Source organism: Protopterus annectens, chromosome 4.part0 (assembly GCF_019279795.1).
Source record: "Protopterus annectens isolate FY-2018-M chromosome 4.part0, PAN1.0, whole genome shotgun sequence".
Classification (NCBI taxonomy): Eukaryota; Metazoa; Chordata; order Ceratodontiformes; family Protopteridae; genus Protopterus; species Protopterus annectens.
The window spans coordinates 57964036-57977073 of record NC_056733.1 but is presented as its reverse complement, the minus strand read 5'-3'; the positions used below and the strand labels follow the sequence as shown (position 1 = coordinate 57977073).

The 13038-nt window shown below is 39.5% G+C and overlaps 1 protein-coding gene and 1 long non-coding RNA gene across 2 annotated transcripts in view; both read right to left on the bottom strand.

Annotated features, from left to right (window-relative positions):
• The window catches only part of RPTOR (regulatory associated protein of MTOR complex 1), a 5042670-nt gene that overhangs the window by 2482448 nt on the left and 2547184 nt on the right, over positions 1-13038 (bottom strand). The gene's annotated exons all lie outside the window — the stretch shown is intronic.
• Positions 5456-11772, bottom strand: LOC122799184. Its single transcript, XR_006364435.1, has 3 exons — positions 11660-11772; positions 8785-8930; positions 5456-6058 (listed from the first exon to the last, which is right to left on the bottom strand). It is a non-coding gene; the product is annotated as an uncharacterized LOC122799184 (long non-coding RNA).

Below are 13038 nucleotides of genomic sequence, written 5' to 3'. Positions count from 1 at the left end.
TAAGCTTCTGGTGTCATTCAAAGTGGATCCAGTGTCTGCCTGGGACGACATGGGACCACAATGCTTTTCCAGAGATGGTCTGCACCTGTCGCCCCTGGGTATCAGGTTACTGGCTAAGGATCTTGCCACCCCTATAGTGTCCTTTTTAGGCAAAGTTAAAAGGACAAAACCACCACCGTAATAGGTACAAGCAAGCAAAATCTGAAGGTAATGCTACTCAATGCTAGAAGTCTAAACCTCAAAATTGCAGTCTCTCAAGGCACTCCTAAAAATGGAGAACATCGATATCTGTGTAGTAACTGAGACCTAGTTCAAGGCTCCAGAAAGCACCCCTGCAATACCAGGCTACAACTCTTACCACACTTTTCGGCCACCAAACCAGGACCGAAGCACTAAAGGTGGAGGAGTGTTAATATTCACCAAGGATATTCACACCACCAGGCCAGTTGCCCAACATGCGTCTGAAATTCTCCAGGTGCAACTAACACTAGGTAAGACTGCAATCCAAATTGTAGCTTGCTACAGATCCCCAAACAAACCCCAAGATTCTCACTACACCTTTCTAAACATACAGGAAAATATTAAGATAGAACCAAACACCCTAATACTGGGTGATTTTAACTACCCTGACATTAACTGGGAAAACTACTCATGTCCCAACACCTTTGCCGAACGGTTCTTGGAATTCATAAATTCCAATGCCCTGGATCAACTAATCTGTAGTCCCACCAGGGGCTCCAATATCCTAGACCTGGTCATTACCAACATGGGAAATCGATGCTCCACACCTATGGTCACCCCCCCCCCCGTTAGTCGGGTCTGACCATAAGCTAATCACCCTTAACATCCACATCTCACCCCCACCCCCCCAGTAAGGAAACATCCATAAAAAACTTTACCAAAGCCAACTTCATGCTACTCAAGACAGAACTGACTAACTTCATGACACCCACGCAGACGGGAACTGAAAGTTCAACTGCTGAATCCTACACTAAGGCATTGTACGAGCACATCCACTCATGCATGAATCATGCCATCCCAAACAGAACTAAGATGCTCTCATCCAAAAAAAGGAAGCCAATCTGGTGGTCCCCTGCCATAAACAAACTTTACAAGAAAAGGAAGAAACTGTTGCAGAAAAGAGGAAAATCCAAGGATGCAAAAAACTCCCTTACCAGCCTCAGTAAGAAACTGAGATTTATTTTATTTTATTTTACATTTGTTGACCGGGCTAGTCTAGCTGGACATACATCCGTTTTCAGTAGAGGCCCGGGGAGAAAAGCTCCAACACTAGCAGTAAACAAAAAATATAAACAAAACAACGATATGAATGAAAAAGTACAAAGTACAAAGGTAGCCTTGTTTAAAAACAAATGACAAAAACAGACAATTATATAGATATGCATCATATACAGTTAGTCTAACAAAAACAGATATGCAAAACACAAAGATAGAATTGAATGAGACAAAGAATTTATAGTATAGCCTATTTCTAAGATGTAAAATGTCAAAAATTGAAAGTCTTATTTAGAGGCATAGTCAGGTGTGTTTAGGAAAGTTAGTAGTAGCTGAGTTGCAATTTCAGTCATGGTTATCACAATGACAAAGCCACTGAGTTTTAAGATGTTCTTTGACATGTTTTTTGAAAAGAGAGGTAGAGTTTTGGTTAGATATTTCATGAGGGAGTTGATTCCAGGTTTTTCCTGCAGTATTTGAAAATAGTGAGTCCCCAGCTTTATTGTAAGATTTAGTCAAGGATACTAGGAGTTTATTAGCAGAGCGTAGAGTAGCTAGGTTTTTATAGGGTGAGATCAATTTAGTAAGGCTAGGGGTATTATCAGGGTAGAAAAGGGTCTTATGAATGATAAGTAACTGTTGATAGAGTAGGTGGTTATTCAGTTCTAACCAATCTAGTTGTTTGAGGTTAAGACAGTGGTGAGTTCTGAGGGAGTAGCAGTACTGAATCTAGCTATACTATTGTAACAGGTAGAGAGTTTGGTAATGTTATTTTTAGATAATTTAGTATATATAGCAGAGGCATAGAAAAGGGTGGAGATAAGGTGGGTCTGGGCAATGTATTTTCTAGCTAATGGGGTAAGGAAGGGTTTAATTCTATAGAGAGTACCAATTTTGTTGTTAACAGCTTTAATGGTGGTGTTAATATGGTCATCAAAATTAAGATGGTTGTCAATAGTTACACCTAATAGGCGAGTGGTCATATCTGGGTTAATATTGGTAGCATTATTAGAGGATATAGTGAAGAATGGTGTGGGAGATTTGTGAGTAGGAGTAAAGAGAAGTAGTTTTGTTTTTTGGGATTAAGGAGGAGGCATTGTTGCAAAAACCATTTTTCTACATTTTGGAAAACCGTTTGGGTGAGGGACTGGAGGGAGGGAACATTTTTTGCAGTGCAGATTAAAGTTGAGTCATCAGCATATTGAATGCAGGTGGCTTGAGGTATGTTCAAGTGTAGGTCATTGATAAATAATGAAAAAAGAAGGGGACCTAAGATTGAGCCTTGTGGAACACCAATATTTACTGGGAGTAAAGAAGATAGGTTATTGTCCCAAAGCACTGCTTGTTGCCTGTTTTGGAGATAACTCCTAAACCATTGAAGTGCTTGTGAGTCAAGTGAATAGAGATTTAGTTTGTCAAGAAGTATATTATGGTTAACCATATCAAAGGCTTTTGACAGGTCTATGAACAGTGCGGAGGAAAAGAGGTTATTATTCCGATTATTATTAATAGAGTCAGTGAAGGAAAGAAGGGCAGTTGTAGTGCTGTGGAAAGGTCTGAAGCCATGTTGACAGTTGGCTAGAAGTTTATTTTGTAGAAGGTAGTTGAGAATTTGTTTGTGTATGCATCTTTCCATTATCTTTGATAATGGAGAGAGTAAGGCAATAGGGCGAAAGTTTGAAAGCTCAGTAGAAGAGCCCCTTTATGTAGAGGAATTATGTGAGATATTTTCCATAAGGTAGGGATTTTTCCTTCAGAGATAGTCCTGTTTATAAGTATGGATATGGGGTAGGCTATAGCTTTTGCAGCAATTTGTAGGTATTCAGATGGGAGTTGGTCAGCAGATGGGGTACAAGGTTTAAGTTTTTGAGAAGCTTAAAATATGAGATGTAGCGACAGGTTGAATATGAAAGGTATTAGATGAGGTTTTAGAGGTATTTGGTAAGGAAGCAGTAGGTGTGGGTAATGAATTAGCTAGAGTTTGAATGGCTTCTGTAAAATAATTGTTAAAGGCATCTGGGATCTGGGTGGAATTGCTGAGGTTGAAGCCTGAAGGGGTAGGAGTAGTTGAATGTCCTGGTTTAAGAAGTTTATTAATACCAGACCAAAATTTTGAGGGGTTTGTTGACTGGTTTGTTGAAGGTGAAGATAAAATTCCTTTTTATCTCTAAGAGTATCTTTCTTGGTGGCATTTCTTAATTGTTTAAAGAGGAGGTGATCAGATGGACATTTGGTAGCTCTCCATTTGGCCCATATTTTATTTCTTAGGATCATTTTTGCTTAGTTTGTTTAGTTAGCCATGGGGCAGATTTGGATCTTATCCTAGTAGAGCAAAAAGGAGCGTGATAGTCTAGGATTTTTAGAAAGTTGGTGTTAAAGTAGGTCACTGCCTCATCAAGTGCAAGGTGAGTCAGTGGAGACCAGTCACATGCTTGCAATTCATTCAGGAAATTATCAGGGTTGAAGAATTTTTTGAGCGGGATGTGTTGAGTTTATGGGTAGTTGGGATGTGCAATTTTTGTCTAATGACATATGTAAGCATATGGTCACTAATATTATCAGGAAGGGTTCCTGGAGTATAAATGCTAGGGTGGTTATTAATAAGGATCCAGTCAAGAGTTGTTTCTTTCCTATTTGGTTTATGGATTCTAGTTGGAGTGGTTATTAATTGAGAGAATCCATAGAGATTTATGTGGTTAGTAGGGTGCTGGGATGAACAGGTTATCCAGTCAATGTTAAAGTCACCAAGTATAATGGTTTCTTGGGGTAGTTGGTTAGAAAGTGAACTAAGTAAGTTTTCTAGAATATGAGTATTGTTTCCAGGGGGAAGATATATACAAATTAGGTAGATAGATTTGTTGTTGTTAATTTGGAGTTTGGTAGATAATATTTCAGATTTGGAGTCTAGCGATGGAAGTTCATTATAGAGGGTAACTTGGAGATTAGATTTATAGATAATGGCTATACCTCCGCCTTTCTTCTTTATGCGGTCACGTCTAAGTATGTTATAGCCAGGAGGGGTAATTTCCTGGTCTTGTGTAGAGGGTTTTAGCCAGGTTTCTGTAAGACATAGAATATCAAATGAGTGCAAGTCCAGGAGTGAATGTAGGTGGTGTAATTTGTTATTTATACTTCTAATATTAAGGTGAGCTATTCGAAAGGGAGTTAGCTGATTTAGTACAGGATGAAGGTGTAGGTGAAGGAGTATTATTTAGGTTAGATTTATTCTTGGTATTGGGACCAGGGTTAGGATGAACATCCCCATGTAGGAGGAGGTGGTGCTGGGGATAGAGTAGGAATTTAAGGATCTTTAGAGAGATATTAAAATTCTTTTTGTCTAAGTAGAAGGTGACATGAGTTGTTCTGTGGTATTTTGGTAGTAGATAGTGAAAGGTACAGGTTATGTTACTATGATTAAGGGTGTTGAAAAAAGAGGATGGTAAAGTTTGCTGGAGATGAAGATTTTGTTCATGTAAAGTAATGTTTTCAAAGAATGTGATAAAATAAGGTATGGATAGGGAGGCTATAGTAGTGGTAAAGAATAGGATATAAATGAAAAAAGCTTTGTGTGTTGGAGACATGGTAGAGAGTAAGTATCAGATGAATGTAGTTTGTGAGAGAAGGTCAGTTCTAAGAGTAAGTAGAAATGTGCCAACTTACAGAGGAGGGTTTTGAGGGAAAAAAACAAAACAGAAAAGGCAATATGAGGTAAGAAGAATTTAAAATTAACAGGTAGATACTGGAGATAGCAAGTACAAAGTGTGGTAAGGCAAGGTAAAAGGAGAAAATAGAAGGAGAGGGAGAAAGTGATAGAGTTAAATAGGTAATGAAAGAGTTGGGAGATTGTTCTAGAGATAGTGTTATGAGATAGGAGGAGCAAGAGGAGGGAGTGAAAAAGAGATATAAGTTAAGGGGAGAGGCCTAGTAATTTGAAGGATGGAGATAGGTTAAGGGAAATAAGGGAGTGTTGAGTGAGGTATAAGTTAAGGACCCCTAGGGGTGGGTGGGAATTGGGGGTAGGGAGGGAGCCGAAGGGCAGAAACCAGTAAGGCGAGAGCAGTGGGAGAAAAACAATCAGTAAGGTAGTAGTCAAGGGCAGGAGGCAGGAGAAGAGAAGACAGATAAGGTTATACTGAGGGTAAGGGTAAATAAAAGGATGAGAGAATTAGAGGAGACACAATTCAGGGAGAGATTAAAGGGATGCCTAGAAGAGGTGGAGGTAGTGAAGGAGAGCTAGGTAGAGGATTGAAAGGACTATGGGAAGGAGATATAGACAGGGCTTAGAAGGATGAAAGAAAAAGAATAGTAAGTGAGAAAAGAGCAACAAGCATAAAATGATTTCGAGTAGGAGGTAGGGAGAGAGATAGATTGGTTTCAGTGGAGGGTAGAGACTAACCCTTAGAGGTCAAAGTCTGGGATTACCTTGGCAAGAGAGCACAGGAGGTGGGAGTGGGGGAAAGGCAAGTAGTGGGAAAGAGAGGTTAGAGGGCTAGTTCAATAAAGGGTGGGGCCTACAGAGACAAGGAGACCAGACTATGGTGTAGAGCAGTAGATAGACAGGGGGGAGGTTATGGCTGCTGGCAGAGTCTGGCAGTAGTCTAGTACATCTAACAAGAGTAGTGGACTAGTTAAAAACAAAAATGCTGCTTTTGATAAAATCAAAAACACTGACATACAATATTTGTTACTGTGGCTTTTGTCCAGGGATAACCCAGGTGGAGAATAACCCAGGCAGGATTTGGTGGGTGGATATTGCAGGTCTTTGGAGTCCAATAGGGCACATCCAGGAGTTGAGAAAAATGAGAATATTAACTTTGACCAGCTGGTAAGAAAAATAAATAAAAATAAATGAGCAGAGTGTTATAAATTAGAACTAGGTCAAGCAGGTGAGATTATTCATTAGCACTGCGAATTTAACAGTCTTACAAGATCTAGTTCAACATAAAAGCATATGCACCAGGAGTTGACAGCTTAAGTTCAGAAATAAAAATACAAACTCTTGTTTAGGCAGTAATCATCAGCAGCAGGATTTTAAAAATAAAACAGCAAAAGCATAGAACAAAACACAGTGCAAACACAGTAGCATAATCTAATAAATTATGGGACAGCAACTATGCTTAGCTATTAAGATAGGATGACACAAAGTGAGGCAAGTAAAATATAAGTTGAAACCATATCCTTCAACATGATAGAGAGTTCATTATACTATAATAAACAAGAGGAATTCAGGTTCTGGCATCCTAAACCCAGCCTAGATACAAGTCTAGACGCTGCAATATTATAGTTGGACAGTCGAAAATAGGTATTGAATTATTGTTGGAAGTATCACCAAGGAAATCGACACAGCTAAAAATTAGAAATACTTTCTAAGCAGAGGTAGTTCACAAAGCTACTTGTACCTTCAGCTCAGGGATATTACAGTATACTAGCATGGATTAACATAACACAGCTATACATGGCTGGATGGCTCATGCACTACAAAGGGCACGTTATCATCTAAAATAGTGTTTGGTAAAAAGGATTACTTTAAGGGTGACAAGGAGGTACCTCCATCAAATCTATGCTTCTAATATATAATAAGGGACTATGGTACCGACTCGTAATCAGCGCACGAGTTCCAGGAAGGAGACTAACAGTGATATAGCGGGAAAATTACGCTTACAGGTTAACCTGTACCCCAGATAAAAGGCTCATAAACAGCAGCGCGTACGCTGTGTAAAGTGAAAGTAATTACGACAGAGCTGACACCTTAGGAGAAAAAGGAAAAAAAAAAACGATAACTACTAACTATACTGGTATTAAAGGGACAGTTTCATTAACAAAACCACTAATCTCCTTTAAAACAGTCAAGCGCTTAAAGGGAGTATATAGACAGTCGTATTTAGACAGCAGGTAGTACGGAGAGGCTAAAAAAGAAAAAAATAATAACTACTAGCTATACTGGTATTTAAGGGACAGATTCTTTAACAAAACCACTAATCGCCTTTAAATCAGCATGCACTTAAAGGGAGTATTTAGACAGTTGTATTTAAACTGCAGGTAGTACGGAGAGGCTAGATTAGGAGAACGCTAACTACTGGCAAGCTCTCCAAGCAAGTGGTTATAAGGTTAGAGGCATTGAGACTGTAGTAAGGCTACACATAAATCAGGTAAAAAGCTAAAGTTACGGGAGACAGTTATTAACAGTGGAATAAATACTGTTTAACGATCCTAAACAAGCAAACGAGGGTGCAAATAACTTGTTTCTAGCATAGTAGAAGCAGCGGCTAAGGCGCCACAGTTAAGGCGGCAAAGTGGTATGATTTAAGCAAGTACAAGTGTACAGGACATTACGGAGTGAAACAAAAAATAAAAAGTAACCACAGCATAAGGCTACACTTAGTATAGACAAGGGAACTAGATAGGTAATGCTTAAAAAGTCACAGATGTACATATGGCAAAAACATACAAAAAACTTACTTTGTTATAAAAAGGTAGACACCACAGCTCAGTCAGCAGCCACGCGCAAAGGGGGAGAATAAAGATGGCGCCTCTAGGGAATTACACATAATTATAAGTTACGGGACGGAAGTCGTAAGCTGGGGGGAGGGCAGAGAATACAAAAGCACAAAGGAGACGGAAGACTAGTAAAACGTAGGAGGTGCTGGAGGATAACAGAGAAATGGACAAGCAGGGTACAACAAATAGAGATGGGGTGATGATATAGATACAAGGGGAAAGTCCAGTAATTATCTGGAATTAGTCAAGTGTTAAATGGAGAAGGAAAATTAACCCAGTGTTCTGTGGAGAGTGGTAGGGAAGCAAAGTAGGGGAAGAAGCAAAGAGGAGAAGTACAGAAGTAAGAGAGGGGTGGAAGTAAGTTAGTGGGTAGGGGCTAGTTAGAATATAAGAACAGGGTAGAATAACCAGAGATGTACCAGTAAGGCGAGAGCAGTGGGAGAAAAACAATCAGTAAGGTAGTAGTCAAGGGCAGGAGGCAGGAGAAGAGAAGACAGATAAGGTTATACTGAGGGTAAGGGTAAATAAAAGGATGAGAGAATTAGAGGAGACACAATTCAGGGAGAGATTAAAGGGATGCCTAGAAGAGGTGGAGGTAGTGAAGGAGAGCTAGGTAGAGGATTGAAAGGACTATGGGAAGGAGATATAGACAGGGCTTAGAAGGATGAAAGAAAAAGAATAGTAAGTGAGAAAAGAGCAACAAGCATAAAATGATTTCGAGTAGGAGGTAGGGAGAGAGATAGATTGGTTTCAGTGGAGGGTAGAGACTAACCCTTAGAGGTCAAAGTCTGGGATTACCTTGGCAAGAGAGCACAGGAGGTGGGAGTGGGGGAAAGGCAAGTAGTGGGAAAGAGAGGTTAGAGGGCTAGTTCAATAAAGGGTGGGGCCTACAGAGACAAGGAGACCAGACTATGGTGTAGAGCAGTAGATAGACAGGGGGGAGGTTATGGCTGCTGGCAGAGTCTGGCAGTAGTCTAGTACATCTAACAAGAGTAGTGGACTAGTTAAAACAAAATGCTGCTTTTGATAAAATCAAAAACACTGACATACAATATTTGTTACTGTGGCTTTTGTCCAGGGATAACCCAGGTGGAGAATAACCCAGGCAGGATTTGGTGGGTGGATATTGCAGGTCTTTGGAGTCCAATAGGGCACATCCAGGAGTTGAGAAAAATGAGAATATTAACTTTGACCAGCTGGTAAGAAAAATAAATAAAAATAAATGAGCAGAGTGTTATAAATTAGAACTAGGTCAAGCAGGTGAGATTATTCATTAGCACTGCGAATTTAACAGTCTTACAAGATCTAGTTCAACATAAAAGCATATGCACCAGGAGTTGACAGCTTAAGTTCAGAAATAAAAATACAAACTCTTGTTTAGGCAGTAATCATCAGCAGCAGGATTTTAAAAATAAAACAGCAAAAGCATAGAACAAAACACAGTGCAAACACAGTAGCATAATCTAATAAATTATGGGACAGCAACTATGCTTAGCTATTAAGATAGGATGACACAAAGTGAGGCAAGTAAAATATAAGTTGAAACCATATCCTTCAACATGATAGAGAGTTCATTATACTATAATAAACAAGAGGAATTCAGGTTCTGGCATCCTAAACCCAGCCTAGATACAAGTCTAGACGCTGCAATATTATAGTTGGACAGTCGTAAAATAGGTATTGAATTATTGTTGGAAGTATCACCAAGGAAATCGACACAGCTAAAAAATTAGAAATACTTTCTAAGCAGAGGTAGTTCACAAAGCTACTTGTACCTTCAGCTCAGGGATATTACAGTATACTAGCATGGATTAACATAACACAGCTATACATGGCTGGATGGCTCATGCACTACAAAGGGCACGTTATCATCTAAAATAGTGTTTGGTAAAAAGGATTACTTTAAGGGTGACAAGGAGGTACCTCCATCAAATCTATGCTTCTAATATATAATAAGGGACTATGGTACCGACTCGTAATCAGCTGACGAGTTCCAGGGAGGTCACTAACAGGGATATAGCGGAAAATTACGCTTACAGGTTAACCTGTACCCCAGATAAAAGGCTCATAAACAGCAGCGCGTACGCTGTGTAAAGTGAAAGTAATTACGACAGAGCTGACACCTTAGGAGAAAAAGGAAAAAAGAAAAAACGATAACTACTAACTATACTGGTATTAAAGGGACAGTTTCATTAACAAAACCACTAATCTCCTTTAAAACAGTCAAGCGCTTAAAGGGAGTATATAGACAGTCGTATTTAGACAGCAGGTAGTACGGAGAGGCTAAAAAAGAAAAAATAATAACTACTAGCTATACTGGTATTTAAGGGACAGATTCTTTAACAAAACCACTAATCGCCTTTAAATCAGCATGCACTTAAAGGGAGTATTTAGACAGTTGTATTTAAACTGCAGGTAGTAATGGAGAGGCTAGATTAGGAGAACGCTAACTACTGGCAAGCTCTCCAAGCAAGTGGTTATAAGGTTAGAGGCATTGAGACTGTAGTAAGGCTACACATAAATCAGGTAAAAAGCTAAAGTTACGGGAGACAGTTATTAACAGTGGAATAAATACTGTTTAACGATCCTAAACAAGCAAACGAGGGTGCAAATAACTTGTTTCTAGCATAGTAGAAGCAGCGGCTAAGGCGCCACAGTTAAGGCGGCAAAGTGGTATGATTTAAGCAAGTACAAGTGTACAGGACATTACGGAGTGAAACAAAAAATAAAAAGTAACCACAGCATAAGGCTACACTTAGTATAGACAAGGGAACTAGATAGGTAATGCTTAAAAAAGTCACAGATGTACATATGGCAAAAACATACAAAAAACTTACTTTGTTATAAAAAGGTAGACACCACAGCTCAGTCAGCAGCCACGCGCAAAGGGGGAGAATAAAGATGGCGCCTCTAGGGAATTACACATAATTATAAGTTACGGGACGGAAGTCGTAAGCTGGGGGGAGGGCAGAGAATACAAAAGCACAAAGGAGACGGAAGACTAGTAAAACGTAGGAGGTGCTGGAGGATAACAGAGAAATGGACAAGCAGGGTACAACAAATAGAGATGGGGTGATGATATAGATACAAGGGGAAAGTCCAGTAATTATCTGGAATTAGTCAAGTGTTAAATGGAGAAGGAAAATTAACCCAGTGTTCTGTGGAGAGTGGTAGGGAAGCAAAGTAGGGGAAGAAGCAAAGAGGAGAAGTACAGAAGTAAGAGAGGGTGGAAGTAAGTTAGTGGGTAGGGGCTAGTTAGAATATAAGAACAGGGTAGAATAACCAGAGATGTACCAGTAAGGCGAGAGCAGTGGGAGAAAAACAATCAGTAAGGTAGTAGTCAAGGGCAGGAGGCAGGAGAAGAGAAGACAGATAAGGTTATACTGAGGGTAAGGGTAAATAAAAGGATGAGAGAATTAGAGGAGACACAATTCAGGGAGAGATTAAAGGGATGCCTAGAAGAGGTGGAGGTAGTGAAGGAGAGCTAGGTAGAGGATTGAAAGGACTATGGGAAGGAGATATAGACAGGGCTTAGAAGGATGAAAGAAAAAGAATAGTAAGTGAGAAAAGAGCAACAAGCATAAAATGATTTCGAGTAGGAGGTAGGGAGAGAGATAGATTGGTTTCAGTGGAGGGTAGAGACTAACCCTTAGAGGTCAAAGTCTGGGATTACCTTGGCAAGAGAGCACAGGAGGTGGGAGTGGGGGAAAGGCAAGTAGTGGGAAAGAGAGGTTAGAGGGCTAGTTCAATAAAGGGTGGGGCCTACAGAGACAAGGAGACCAGACTATGGTGTAGAGCAGTAGATAGACAGGGGGGAGGTTATGGCTGCTGGCAGAGTCTGGCAGTAGTCTAGTACATCTAACAAGAGTAGTGGACTAGTTAAAACAAAAATGCTGCTTTTGATAAAATCAAAACACTGACATACAATATTTGTTACTGTGGCTTTTGTCCAGGGATAACCCAGGTGGAGAATAACCCAGGCAGGATTTGGTGGGTGGATATTGCAGGTCTTTGGAGTCCAATAGGGCACATCCAGGAGTTGAGAAAATGAGAATATTAACTTTGACCAGCTGGTAAGAAAAATAAATAAAAATAAATGAGCAGAGTGTTATAAATTAGAACTAGGTCAAGCAGGTGAGATTATTCATTAGCACTGCGAATTTAACAGTCTTACAAGATCTAGTTCAACATAAAAGCATATGCACCAGGAGTTGACAGCTTAAGTTCAGAAATAAAAATACAAACTCTTGTTTAGGCAGTAATCATCAGCAGCAGGATTTTAAAAAATAAAACAGCAAAAGCATAGAACAAAACACAGTGCAAACACAGTAGCATAATCTAATAAATTATGGGACAGCAACTATGCTTAGCTATTAAGATAGGATGACACAAAGTGAGGCAAGTAAAATATAAGTTGAAACCATATCCTTCAACATGATAGAGAGTTCATTATACTATAATAAACAAGAGGAATTCAGGTTCTGGCATCCTAAACCCAGCCTAGATACAAGTCTAGACGCTGCAATATTATAGTTGGACAGTCGTAAAATAGGTATTGAATTATTGTTGGAAGTATCACCAAGGAAATCGACACAGCTAAAAAATTAGAAATACTTTCTAAGCAGAGGTAGTTCACAAAGCTACTTGTACCTTCAGCTCAGGGGATATTACAGTATACTAGCATGGATTAACATAACACAGCTATACATGGCTGGATGGCTCATGCACTACAAAGGGCACGTTATCATCTAAAATAGTGTTTGGTAAAAAGGATTACTTTAAGGGTGACAAGGAGGTACCTCCATCAAATCTATGCTTCTAATATATAATAAGGGACTATGGTACCGACTCGTAATCAGCGCACGAGTTCCAGGAAGGAGACTAACAGTGATATAGCGGGAAAATTACGCTTACAGGTTAACCTGTACCCCAGATAAAAGGCTCATAAACAGCAGCGCGTACGCTGTGTAAAGTGAAAGTAATTACGACAGAGCTGACACCTTAGGAGAAAAAGGAAAAAAGAAAAAAACGATAACTACTAACTATACTGGTATTAAAGGGACAGTTTCATTAACAAAACCACTAATCTCCTTTAAAACAGTCAAGCGCTTAAAGGGAGTATATAGACAGTCGTATTTAGACAGCAGGTAGTACGGAGAGGCTAAAAAAGAAAAAAATAATAACTACTAGCTATACTGGTATTTAAGGGACAGATTCTTTAACAAAACCACTAATCGCCTTTAAATCAGCATGCACTTAAAGGGAGTATTTAGACAGTTGTATTTAAACTGCAGGTAGTACGGA